This window comes from Micromys minutus, assembly GCF_963924665.1.
Source record: "Micromys minutus genome assembly, chromosome: 31".
NCBI classification, from domain to species: Eukaryota; Metazoa; Chordata; class Mammalia; order Rodentia; family Muridae; genus Micromys; species Micromys minutus.
Genome location: NC_137966.1, coordinates 23,905,179 through 23,919,279, shown reverse-complemented (window position 1 = coordinate 23,919,279; position 14,101 = coordinate 23,905,179). Strand labels below are relative to the sequence as shown.

The window sequence follows — 14,101 nt, the reverse complement described above, 5'->3', positions numbered from 1 at the left end:
GGCAAGAGGATCAAGATTTCAAGGCCAGCTTGAGATATGCAAAGCTTTATAATACTTTCTAGGACTTCAAAAGGCATAAAAAAAGCTGCCTGGTTACTCAGGAGCTAGAGCCTATGACCATAAATAACCTGGACCAGCAAAATAATTAGCAAGATACATGTTCCAAAAGACTCACAGATATCTCAATTCTTGATGTCTGTCCCAGAAGGTTTAAAATATTTCCCATTTGACATTTAGATTTCTAGTTAATAACAAAACAACTAGAGCTAGGGAAGGAGAAACAGTACAGAGCTCAGTGTTAAAATGATTGGCATATATACATCCTTGCTTTGAAACTGTTTAAGCTGCCTTCTGTGATATCCTATAATAGCAGCAGTCAGTACAGGCTAGGCAGGGTTGTGAGCTGTTAAAAGATTCCTGAATTCAGATGGTCTGGAAAATGCTGGGGTAGGATATGTATTAGGTGTAAAGCACCTATGCTTGGAACACCCTGGGCTAGGAGGGTGATGAGGTATGTAGTCTCAGCAGTCATGAGGCAGAGGAGGGGGGGGGAATCTCTTGAGTTCTAGTCTACATGGTAAGTTCCAGAGTTCCAGAACTTCCAAGACCCTGTCTTTGTTTTTAATTTTAAAAAAGCAAGCTCAGGGGCTGGGGAAGACTGGAGAGATGGCTCAGCAGTTAGGATTGCTGACTGCTCTTGCATAGGTCCTGAGTTCAATTCCCAACAACCACATAATGGCTCACAATCTAATAGGATCCAATTCTCTCTTCTGGTGTGTGTGAAGACAGAAACAGTGTACATTGAATATTAAAAAAGGAAAGGAAGCCCAGCAGTGGTGGGGCACACCTTTAATTCTAGCACTTGGGAGGCAAAGGCAAGGGGATCTCTGTGACTTTAAAAGGAAGTTCAAGGACTGGCAAGGCTACATAGAAATCTTAAGAAAGAAAAAGAAAAAAACCTTTACCAAATTCTCAGCAGGAAAAGACAAGCATAGACTCCAGGAACCTCAAACTTCTTCCAATTTAGCCCTGTCAGACAGGTTTCTCCAGGGAGCTGGTCTGTGCTGCTCATGTCTTGTGTCGATTTTCTTCAGTCTGTGTAGAACAATTGACATTTACATTGGTCAATGAATTAAGAGGATATTGTATTTAGTGGGAACCCCCCTCCCCTTTTTTTAAAGGTAGAGTGACCAAGCCAGCTCAGTCAGTCAACAGGGTCTCAAGGGAGGGGGTAAGGATTGAAAGAAAAAGACAACTAGGCAACACTATAACATGACTCCAGCCAGTGCTGAGGCTGAAGCAGCTTTGTTTTTTCCCAGTCTGCTTTTATATCAGTCTAGGTACATCTAATAAGCATGATCAGTTCTTAGAGACAAAGTAATCAAGCAAGGCAATAATCAAAGAGAACACTCCTGGTAGTAAGCAAAGCAGTAAACAAGGAGCCCACACAGGTAGTCATCAAGCAAAGCAGTACACAAAGCCCCATGGTCACATTCTAGTATTATCTGAGCCTACTTTGTTTGAGCCCAGTGACAAATGCCAAATTCCTAGAAGTGACACAGAAAAAGCTCTCCACATCTCTCAATCTCAAACAAAACCGTGTGCCTTAGGTTGTTCTGACAAGAATGCATTTCGTACCTGTCTCGGAATACACATTTTTAAAAGCGATGCTTTTCTGGCTTAGGTTGGTAAGAATCTTACCCGTGTTTGACTGCCAGTCTGTTAGGATAACTCAGTCTGGGAATCCATTTTTTGTTTTGAACCATCTATTTTGGCTACTAACATGTTGATGTTGTTAAAGGCAAGTTTTATCACAATGGGCAGGAATAAAAGTATTCCCAAGACAAGAAGGGCTAACATGATCAAATACATGATCAAATACATGAACCTTGACCAATGGAAATACTGACCTTAAGCCATGAATCATGATGACCAAAAAAAAGGAATGCCACATATTCCTAGGCTGAGTTTTTCTTAAGTTTTGTATCCCTTAAATTCATAAATACCTTATGCAAAGTTAAAATATGGAGAGATGTGTTAGAAATATGCCAAATACCCTGCAAGTATCTTTGAATATTACTTTGTTGTTTAGCATGACACTCAAGGTGACTTCTTACTCTTTCACTCTTAAATTCCTCTCCAATAATTTGAATAGTATTATAAAGAGCATCCATTTATTTTTCCAAATGCCGATCTAAGTCTTCTTGAATACTCAGAACATTAGTAACAATTTTTTTAAATTAAAATAAAAAGAGCATGACTTAAAACATTTTTGTGGTATACAGGGATATAATTCCCATGTTTTATTTTATGAAGATAATGTTTTAAAGTTCCATGGGCCCGTTTCACAATACCTTGTCTGTGAGGATTATAAGGAATCCTAGTATTAAATTGTTGACAATACCTCAAATGCTTGACTGTAATATCCAGTTCCATTATCTGTTTTAATCTGATTTGGAGCACCCAGATAGAGAAACAGTGTAGGCAATGAATAATTACATATTTAGTTGCTTGTCCTGTTAAAGAAGTTGTAACTAGAAAGCCCAAAAATGTGTCAATAGTCACATGTACATATTTTAATTTTTTTCTTCATGGATTTCATGCTAACCTTGAACTCGCTATGAAGGCAAAAAATGGCATTCCACTTTTTAAAAAGAATTATTTTTATTTTATGTATGTGAACACACTGTTAATTTCCTTAGACACACCAGAAGAGGGCATCAGATCCCTTTACAGATGGTTGTGAGCCACCATGTGGTTGCTGGGAATTGAACTCAGGACCTCTGGAAGAGCGGTCAGTGCTCTTAACCACTGAGCCATCTCTCCAGTTCAGCATATTTCAATTTTCAAAAATCAGAAGTATCAGTAAAATTAATTTGCTATAATTAACACCATTATGTGGTACAGGAAGAAACTGACATTGAGGACAAGCCTTTACAATGTGATGTGCACATTCTCTAGAAATACCAATTATCTCAAGCTATTATAACGATATTGTAAAGAGTGAGATTGTTTGGCTCATTGTTCCTGTGTAAGGCCTATGGTCTGCCTGGTATACAAACCTGCTGTGGCATTTCCCTCACTAAGAGGTCCAGGCAGTCCAGTATGAGCTCTTAAATGTCCTATAAAGTAAGGAACAGTACATTCTCTTAGATATACAAACTGAGGGACTGGAGAGAGAGCTGAGTGGTTAAGATCTCACAACCATCTGTATGGGGGTTCCGATGCACTCTTCTGGTGTGTCTGAAGACAGTGACAGTGTACTCACGTACATGAAGTAAGTAAATCTTGTGTAACTTTGTTATTTGGTCTAACTGCTCTTCCTGGCATCTCATACGGACTCTTGCAACTTGAAGTATATATAGAAGTAACTCAGGTGACTCACTCAAGATTCTTACCTTCTGTATACAAATATAATCTGGGCTGGCAAGGTTGACACCTCCAGGAGCCACATGGCCATAGTGAAAACCACTTCCTGTTCTCTGCCCTCACACCCATGGCAGAAATAGTGTGGGTTTAAACATTCTGTTTAATTCTCTCACACCCTTTCACCTGCACCACCCCCACTGTAGACCCACCTCTACAGTGCTATATATCTTGAGACATCACTTTTCTATATGACCCCAGAATATTCCATACCTCACATTCTCTGACCATTTAGCATCTGTCCCCTTGTCTCTGTCCTTGTCTTGGCTGAATCTCTTTCTGCCCCTCAGCTCCCCAATTTCACTTTTGTCTGGTACAACAGGAGAAATACCACAGCTCCATCCCTTACACGTCTACTGAGAATCTCCCTAAGCCCTGTTTCCAATTTCATGTTTTGTGTGTGATCTGAGTTTAATCATGGCTGCTTCCTTGAGCACTGTGATTTACCAGTGGCTACACTACTGAAGAAAATGTTGTCCCTCCACACACACTGCCACTGTGACTGTTCCTCATAAGGCCCTTCCCCATCTATAATGGTATATTTGTTAATAGACCAATTTAATAGATTCCAAATAGATGTTACAAACTCCAGATAGCAGTACATATCAGACTCCACAAGAACTAAGTTTTTTTGACAATATGTTATGAACATTTAGGAAAGAGTCTCAGTGTGCACACGTCATCACAGAAAACCTCTTGTAGGTTCCCATATTGTTTGTAGCCCTGAGGGTACCCGGTTATCACTCTTGAAAAAATGACTGCCTTAATTGACCAAGGTTAGTGGGGTTCTCCAGTGGCGGAGCGAGGAGTAAAAGGAAAGAGATGACTGGACAAAACTTTAGCGTGATCCCCAGCCACATAATGAAACCCTGTCTGTACTCCCTACGCAGTACACTGCAAAATCGGTCAAAGTGGCCAGCCTCTCCTTACCCCAGCCCATGGCTGCCATAAGATACCCTGACAGGAGCTGTCAAAAATGGTGGCTCCTATCAAAATGGCACCTCAGTCTACAGGGTCACGGGAGCTGTCCATGGTGGTGATCCTCTTTCTCTCCTCAGCAGGAGCTGTCCTCCAGAGCTGACCAAAGGCAAGGTCTTTCCTGCCTCAGCTCATAGCCTTCATAAAATGCTGGATGGTTTCATATTCCAGAATCAAGTATGGTGGCATATACATTTAATCCTAGCATTCGAGAGGCAGGAACAGGCAGATCTGGATGAGTTGGAGGCAGCCTGGTCTACAGAGCAAGTTCTAAGACATCCAGAGCACATAGTAAGTTTTGAAGAAAACAAAAAATGTCTGAGCAACTTAGTGAGACCCTGTCTCAAAACAAAACTGGGCTAGGGATGGAGAGACACTCAGTGGGTAAGAGCACTTACTGGTCTTCCAGGAGCTCTGTTCTCATCACCCACGACAGGAGTCTCACAACAACCTCTGAATCCAGCTCCAGGGATAAGACATCCTCTTATGGTTTCGTCAGCACACGTTCATGAGTGTGCATATATGTGTTAGAGCTCTAAGCAGAAAGGTATCCTGGCAATAAGGAGCCAAGGAATACCACAAAGTCATACCGTACAAGAAACCTCACATAAGATTTATTGGGGAAAACACAAGAGGGTAATAGCCCTGCACCAGTGAGAACCAGCAGAGAACTGAGCAGGAGGCAGGTTTTATATATGTTTCATGGGGAAGTGGGTAGAGCTTTACAGGGTGGCTTTGGATTGGTGGGATTTTTGTGGCCTGATCTACCTGTAGGGTAGAGTTTGGCTGCTTGTGTCTCCAGAAGCTAAAAAAGGCAGTTATGCCTGTTAGAGTGGTCTGGGGGCATCCTGGCACCTCTCAGGCCTCATGGGGCTTGTACACCTATTACACACACATACATGCATATTAATAAAAATATATTTTAGGGCTGAAGAGATGGCTCAGAGGTTAAGAGCATCTGGGGCTCTTCCAGGGGAACCTGGTTCAATTTCCAGCACCCACAAGAATCTGTAATTCAAATTCCAGGGGATCTGACACCCTGTGTTCTGACACATACATATAGATATATATGTAGAAAAAACACCAATGCACATAAAATTAAGATATATTAAATATGAACACACTGTATCTGTCTTTAGACACACTAGAAGAGGGCATTGGATCCCATTACAGATGGTTGTGAGCCACCATGTGGTTGCTGGGAATTGAACTCTCAGGACCTCTAGAAGAGCAGTCAGTGTTCTTAACCACTGAGCCATCTCTCCAGCCCCCCCCCAAAAAGATTTATTTACTTATTTATTATATATAAGTACACTGTAGCAGAAAAAATTAAATATTTAAAAAAATAAAAAATTGCTTTAAAGAAAAAGGGAAAAATGCAGCTCAAAGCTATCTTTTATCTGTAGCACACGCCTTAATTCTAGAGACAGGCAGGTCTCTGTGAGTTGGAGTCCAACTTGGTCTACACAGCAAGTTCTAGTCCAGCCACGACTACATAATGAAACCCTCCCTCAATAAATAAATAATTTAAAATTTTCATCCTTTGTATCTGGGAAGGTTTAGAGAAGGGGAAATAATATGATCAAAATAGATGAAAAAAAACTAAAAATAAACAAAGTAAAACAATAAGCAAAGAATAGGTAGCTGAGCCTGAGCCTGGGAGTAAGTCACAGAGTGGCGCCCTGTGAGCTCTGCTTCTGGTCTCCAGTTCTTGCCTTCACTGCCCTTAGTGATGGACCACAACACGCCTACTGGAGTCTGTAGACCCTTCTATCCCATCAGTCTGAGGGCATATAATTCCTGAATAAAATGATGAGTACAATATAAAGTCTGTCCCGTTGACTCATAAATATTCTTTCCCATCCTTTGTATAAATTGTATTTCCTATGAGTTGATTGACTAATGGTTAGGCATAAATTGATGTTCAGTTAGTCAGCATGTGGACAGTTTATATTGTTTTGAGACAAACAGGTCTCACTCAGTTGCCCTGGCTAGAACTCTACATAGACCAGGCTGGCCTCAATCTCATAGAGATCATATAATAGTATGTGCCCTGGGGCTCTGTAAGGTACCAGAGGACAGAAAACAGAATATGGGCTGGGATGGTGGTACATTTTTAATGCCAGTCCTCGGGAGGCAGGAGCATGAAACAATTCTTAAGCAAACTCGCCTGTCTGGTACAGCACCCAGGTAAAAAACAGGAAAACTTCCCACTAGTATAGAAGCAAGAAACAAACTCTCACATCATATAGTATTCCCCAAGGCAGAGAAGGTAGCCTTCCTTTTCCTTTGCTCCCTACAATACGTATAATGATGGGTTCCCACATATATATCTACTCTCTATTGCGAGGAACCTGTGATTATTGCTACCTTGCCTGGAAGATCACTGGGAATTTCCAAGCAGGATCCAGGACCTCCTTAGATTACCCACATGGTTCAAATGCAATTGCCAGTGCTCTTGAGGGAAAGCAGAAAGCAGAAGAATCAGAGGAGGTGTGGTAAAGAGACCTCATTCAAAGAGGAAAATACTGGCTCTGGAGGCTTCTAGGAGCTAAAAAGAGGCAAGGGCTCATGCCTAGTTTCCAGAAGAAATAAGCCTTGTCAGCACCCTGACTTCAGCCCAGTGACACATCTACAGCACACCCCATCCTTTAGAACTCTAAGTTTATGTAGGCCGTTGTTACAGTAACAACAGGAAGTTCATACAATCTCTTCGAATCTCCCTTTGTACTATCATAGTACTGACAACGTCCTGGGCTTATACTTTGGGTCCAGACAGAGCACATCTCAGGGTCTTCGTTTTAACATAAGCTCTTTACTCTGTCCCCAGTGGTCCTGGGCCTAGGTAGCTCTTGCTTCACAGCCAAAGAAGACCTGGAACTCCTAATTTCCCTCCCCACCCCATGTACTTCCATGACAAGAGTATCCCACCATGCCCAGTTTACTTGGTGCTGGAAATCAAACCCAAGGTTTTGTGCATGCTAGGCAAACACTTTGTCAACTAAGTTACATCCTTAGCCCCTCGCGCTTTTCTGCTTATCCGTTCTAAATATCTGCCCAAGAGCATGAAGAAACTTTTTAAAACTGTAAATTAGGGGGCGCTCAGACCATTCGATACCAGGAACAGTGGAGATCCAGGGACAGAGGCCTGGTGAGAAGGCGTTCTGACTAGCTGGGGATCAGGAGATCCAGGGACACAGGCCAGGTACAAGGGAGAGGCAAGAACCAATCACTGACAAAACCACGTATAACTACAGACAACAAGATGGCAAGAGGAAAGCGAAAGAACGTACCCCAGGGAAACCAGGACAACCTGGCAACACCAGAACCCAGCTCTCCCATCACAGCAAACAGCAGAATACCAAACACTCCAGAAAAAGAAGACTCAGACCTGAAATCATACCTCAAGATGATGATAGAGATCCTTAATCAAGAACGGGAGGAAAACCATAAAAAAATTAGAAGTTTTTAAAGAGGAAACAAGAAAACACTCAAAGAACTCAAAGAACTAGAAAAAAAACAGAACCAAAGAGATGAAGGACTGGAAGAAGGAATTTAAGACGGAAATGGGCACAATAAAGAAAACACTAAAAGAGACAACCTTAGAGATAGAAAACCTAAAAAAGAAATCAGGAGTCACAGATACAAGCATTTCCAATAGACTACAAGAGATGGAAGAGAGAATCTCGGGGGCTGAAGACAACACTGAAAACATAGACAAAAACAGTCAGAGAAGATGCAAAAACCAAAAGGCTCCTAACCCAAAATGTCCAGGAGATCCAGGACACAATGAGAAGACCAAACCTAAGGATAATAGGAATAGAAGAGGGCGAAGAACATCAACTAAGAGGCACAGTAAATATCTTCAACAAAATCATAGAAGAAAACTTCCCTACCCTTAAGAATGAGATGACCATGAGCATAAAAGAAGCCTACAGAACTCCAAATAGGTTGGACCAGAAAAGAAATTCCTCCCGACACATAATAGTCAAAACGCCAAGTGCCCAAAGCAAAGAAAAATTAAAAGCAGTAAGGGAAAAAGGCCATGTAACATATAAAGGCAGACCAATCAGAATCACACCCAATTTCTCAACAGAGACTATGAAAGCTAGAAGAGCCTGGACAGACATCATGCAGACCCTAAGAGAGCACAGGTACCAGCCAAAGCTGCTATACCCAGCAAAACTAACAATCACCATAGATGGAGAGACTAAGATATTCCAATACAAAACTAAATTTACACAATATCTAACAACAAACCCAGCACTACAACGAATTATAGGGGGAAAACTTAATACAACGAGGGAACTACATTCTAATAAAAACAAGAAAACTCCTAAGCAAGAAAACCAAAAGAAGAAAGACATACAGGCACAATTGAACCTCCAAAAGCAAAAATAGCAGGAAACAGCAACCACTATTCCTTGATATCTGTTAACATAAATGGACTCAATTCCCCAATAAAAAGATATAGGCTATCAGATGGGATACATAAACAAAACCCAGCATTTTGCTGCAAACAAGAAACTCATCTCAGAGACAAAGACAGACACTATCTCAGAGTAAAAGGGTGGGAAAAAACCTTCCAAGCAAATGGCCCCAAGAAGCAAGTTGGAGTGGCCATTCTAATATTGAATAAAGTAGATTTTCAACCAAAAGTTATCAAAAAAGATAAGGAAGGACACTTTTTACTAATTACAGGGGAAATTTGTCAGGAGAAACTCTCAATCCTTAATATATATGCTCCAAATACAAAAGCACCCATATTCATAAAAGAAATCCTACTAAAGCTCAAAAAATACATTGCACCCCACACAATAATAGTGGGAGACTTTAATACCCCACTCTCACCAATGGACAGATCAGGGAAACAAAACCTGAACAAGGACACTGTAAAACTAGCAGAGGTTATGAACCAACTGGAATTAATAGATATCTACAGAACATATCATCCTAAAACAAAAGAATACACCTTCTCAGCACCTCACGGCACCTTCTCAAAAATTTACCACATAATTGGTCACAAAACGAGCCTCAATAGATATAAGAAGATTGAAATAATCCCATGCATCCTTTCAGATTACCATGGTCTAAGGCTGGTCTTTAATAACAACAAAGACAACAAAAAGCCCATATACACATGGAAACTAAACAACACTCTATTGAACGATAGCAGGGTCAAAGAAGAAATAAAGAAATTAACGATTTTCTAGAATTCAATGAAAATGAAAACACAACATCCCCAAACCTATGGGATGCAATGAAAGCAGTACTGAGAGGAAAACTCATAGCTCTGAGTGCTTCAACAAAAAAACTGGAGAGAGCATACACCAGCAACTTGATATCACAGCTGAAAGCTCTAGAACAAAAAAAAGGAATCAGATACACCCAAGAGGAGTAGACGTCAAGAAATAAACTTAGGGCAGAAATAGACCAAATAGAAACAAAAAGAACCATTCAAAGAATCAACGAAACCAAGAGCTGGTTCTTTGAGAAAAATAACGAGATTGATAAACCCTTAGCCAGACTAACTAGAGGGCAAAGAGAGAGTATTCAAATTAACAAAATCAGAAAGGAAAGTGGAGACATAACAACTGAAATTGAGGAAATTCAAGAAATCATCAGATCCTACTACAAAAGCCTATACTTAACAAAGCTGGAAAATCTGGAGGAAATGGATGACTTCCTAGACAGATATAAGATACTAAAGTTAAACCAGGATCAGGTAAACCATCTAAATAATCCCACAACACCTAAAGAAATAGAAGCAGTCATCAAAAGCCTCCCAACCAAAAAAAGCCCAGGTCCAGATGGGTTCAGTGCAGAATTTTATCAGACATTTATTGACGACATAATGCCAATACTCTCCAAACTATTCCACAAAATAGAGTCAGATGGAACACTACCTAACTCATTTTTTGAGGCTACAATAACCCTAGTTCCTAAACCACACACAGATCCTACAAGGAAAGAGAACTTCAGACCAATCTCACTTATGAACACTGATGCAGAAATACTCAACAAAATCCTTGCAAACCAAATCCAAGAACACATCAAAACGATCATTCACCATGATCAAGTAGGCTTCATCCCTGGGATGCAGGGATGGTTTAATATACGGAAATCCATCAACGTAATCCACCATATAAACAAACTCAAAGAAAAAAACCACATGGTCACCTCACTAGATGCTGAGAAAGCATTTGAAAAAATTCAACACCCCTTCATGTTAAAAGTCTTGGAAAGAACAGAAATCCAAGGCCCATAGCTAAACATAATAAAAGCAATATACAGCAAACCAACAGCCAACAACAAACTTAACGGTGGGAAACTTGAAGCAATCCCACTAAAATCAGGGACAAGGCTGCCCACTCTCCCCCTACCTATTCAACATAGTACTGGAAGTCCTGGCCGGAGCAATTAGACAGCAAAAGGAAATCAAAGGGATACAAATCAGAGGGATACCAATTGGAAAGGAAGAAGTAAAAACATCACTATTTGCAGATTACACATGATAGTGTACTTAAGCGACCCCACAAATTCCACCAGAGAACTCCTACAGCTGATAAGCAACTTCAGCAAAGTGGCTGGATATAAAATTAACTCAAACAAATCAGTAGCTTTCCTCTATTCAAAGGACAAACATGTGGAGAAAGAAATTAGGGAAAAGATACCCTTCACAATAGTCACAAAAAATATGAATTACCTTGGTGTGACTCTAACTAAGCAAATGAAGGATCTGTATGACAAGAACTTCAAACCTCTAAAGAAGGAAATTGAGGAAGATCTCAGAAAATGGAAAGATCTCCCATGCTCATGGATTGGAAGGATCAACATTGTAAAAATGGCCATCTTACCAAAAGCAATCTACAGATTCAATGCAATCCCCATCAAAATACCAACCCAATTCTTCATTGAGTTGGAAAGAGCAATGTGTAATTTCATCTGGAATAACAAAACACCTAGAATAGCGAAATCTATCCTCAACAACAATAAAACATCTGCGGGAATCACTATCCCTGACCTCAAGCCATATTACAAGGCAATCGTGCTGAAAACTTCATGGTACTGGTACAGAAATAGGCACGTGAATCAATGGAATAGAATAGAAGATCCAGAAATGAGCCCTCACATATATGGTCACCTGATTTTTGACAAAGGAGCTGTAACCATTCAACGGAAAAACGACAGTCTATTCAACAAACGGTGTTGGTCCAACTGGCACTCACCATGCAGAAGAATGAAAATAGACCCTTTCTTATCTCCTGTACAAAGCTCAAGTGCAAGTGAATCAAAGATCTCCACTATTGGATGAAAAAGTCGGGAAAACCTTAGAACACATAAGCACAGGAGAAAATTTCCTAAACAGAACACCAATGGCTCGTGCTCTAAGGTCAAAGATTGACAAATGGGATTTAATGAGACTGTAAAGTTTCTGTAAGGCCAAAGACACTGTCAAGAAAACAAACGGCAGCCAACAGAGTGAGAGATCTTTACCAACCCCACATCAGATAGAGGCCTAATATCCAAGGTATACAAAGAACTCAAGAAGCTAGACACCAGAGAATCAAACAACCCTATTAAAAATGGGGTACAGAGCTAAACAAAAAGTTCTCAATTGAGGAATATTGAATGGCTGAGAAGCATCTAACTACGTGCTCGACATCATTAGCCATCAGGGAAATGCAAATCAAAACAACCCTGAGATTCCACCTCACACCAGTTAGATTGGCCAAGATCAAAACTTCAGATGACAGCAGATGCTGGCTAGGATGTGGAGAAAGAGGAACACTTCTCCACTGTTGGTGGGATTGTAAGCTGGTAAAACCACTCTGGAAATCAGTCTGGCGATTTCTCAGAAAATTGAACATAGTCCTACCTGAAGACCCAGTTATTCCACTTCTGGGCATATACCCCAGAGATGCTCCAACATACAACAAAGACACATGCACCACAGTGTTCATAGCAGCTCTATTTATAATAGCCAGAAGCTGGAAAGAACCCAGATGTCCTTCAGAAGATGAATGGATACAAAAATTGTGGTATATTTACACAATGGAGTACTACTCAGCTATCGGAAAAAATGACCTTATGAAATTCCTAAGAAAATGGATGCATCTAGAGAATATCATCCTGAGCATGATAACCCAGTCACAAAAGAACAGACATAATATGCAGTCACTGATAATTGGATACTAACCCCAGAAAGCTCTGAACACCCCAGAAACAACTCACAGACTGTGTGAAGTTTAAGAAAAGAGAGAGAGAGAGAGAGAGAGAGAGAGAGAGAGAGAGAGAGAGAGAGAGAGAGAGAGAGAAGAAAAAACCATTATGTTTACTCCTTACACACCAAGAAAACCTTGACTAATTCCAGGTTACATCCTGTTTTACATGTACTTTATGCTCATTGTAACTAGTAAGGTCTTAATGCACACTATCAAACCTTATTTTAAAAAAGCCAAGCAATGACAAAAAATGTATTGGTATACTTTTATGCAAAAATGCTTAAAATTTGTACATTTACTTTTGTTTTTTTTTTTTTAAATAGAGTTCTCCAATTTAAAAAAAAATCTGTAAATTAGACCTTGCAATTTCCATCTCAGATATTGAATTCCAAATTTCACGCAGTAGCTTATTCTCTTTGAGCTTTGTACACACACACACACACACACACTACTTTGGTCTTCCTGTCTCTCAGCTTCTCGGGTTCAGGCTCTTCCTCACTGCCTGGGAGCAATCTCCCTTCGCAGGGACTCAGCCTTACCCAGTGCTCTTTCTGGGCTAGGGTACCCCCTGGCCACTGAAACGGGGGCGAATACAGCGAAATCTGAGATCTGAAGGCCAGGGAGAACAAGACTATAAAGCTTGTGTTGGCTTCGAGATCTGTCCCTACCATTCATTTGTCAAAGTTCCACATCTTGTTTTCAAGATAATAAAAATAGTAACGACGTGTAAAGCATCAGTCACGGGATAGGGAATGAGAACAGGTTTCGGAGAGAGTGATGCTTTCGGCAACCGAATGAGTTTAGGTCACCTCCCTGTTCAACGCGGGTCCCTATGCCTGCCATTCATTTGAAAGGACACGATTGTATGGCTGTTTTCAGGGTGACGGTAACCTGCAAAGCAGGACGCTCTGGATAAGTTACTGCAGGGAACAAATTCCGGAGAAAGTGACTGGAGCGCAGATGAATCTACGTCTCCTTTCAGTCCTACTCTGGCGCCCAAGCGGCGTGGGAGAGGGCGAGGACACTGGGCTCCCCAGCTCGCCGTCGCTCACCCCCTTCCGTGTGGCCGCCCCGGCCTCCGCCTATCGCCGCCGCTTCCGCAGCCCCAAGGCCCCGACGTGGCGCCTCCATCCCCGGCCTGACGCTGGCAGCGCAGCCAATGGTGGCGTTTGCGGGGCGGCGCGCGAGGCCTCCCGCCGCCAGAGGGCGCCTCCGCGAGCGTCGAGGGGTGGCAGCTGCGGCGGGTCGCCCGGGGAAGCTGCGAGACCGTGAGAGCTGGAGCGGGTGAACGCACATCCCGCTGTCGCCTCCACACTCCGCGCCCTCCGCGTCCCGGGTGCCGCCCCGCAGGTGAGGGAAGGGGACGCGGGCGCCGCGGGGAGGGTCGCGTCCTTCCAGTCTCGCGCGCGCCGCCGTCGCTCGTGAGCTCGCGCGGCCGTTAACGGACTCCAGGCGGGGGAGGGGCGCGGACC

The 14,101-nt window shown here is 41.9% G+C and overlaps 1 protein-coding gene across 1 annotated transcript in view; it reads left to right on the top strand.

The window, feature by feature from the left end:
* The first annotated feature begins 13,875 nt into the window (after positions 1-13,875).
* The window catches only part of ZC3H7A (zinc finger CCCH-type containing 7A), a 31,275-nt gene continuing 31,049 nt past the window's right edge, over positions 13,876-14,101 (top strand). Inside the window, exon 1 of the mRNA XM_080942162.1 lies at positions 13,876-13,979. The gene's annotated coding sequence lies outside the window, so the exon portion shown is untranslated. The remainder of the gene's footprint in view (positions 13,980-14,101) is intronic.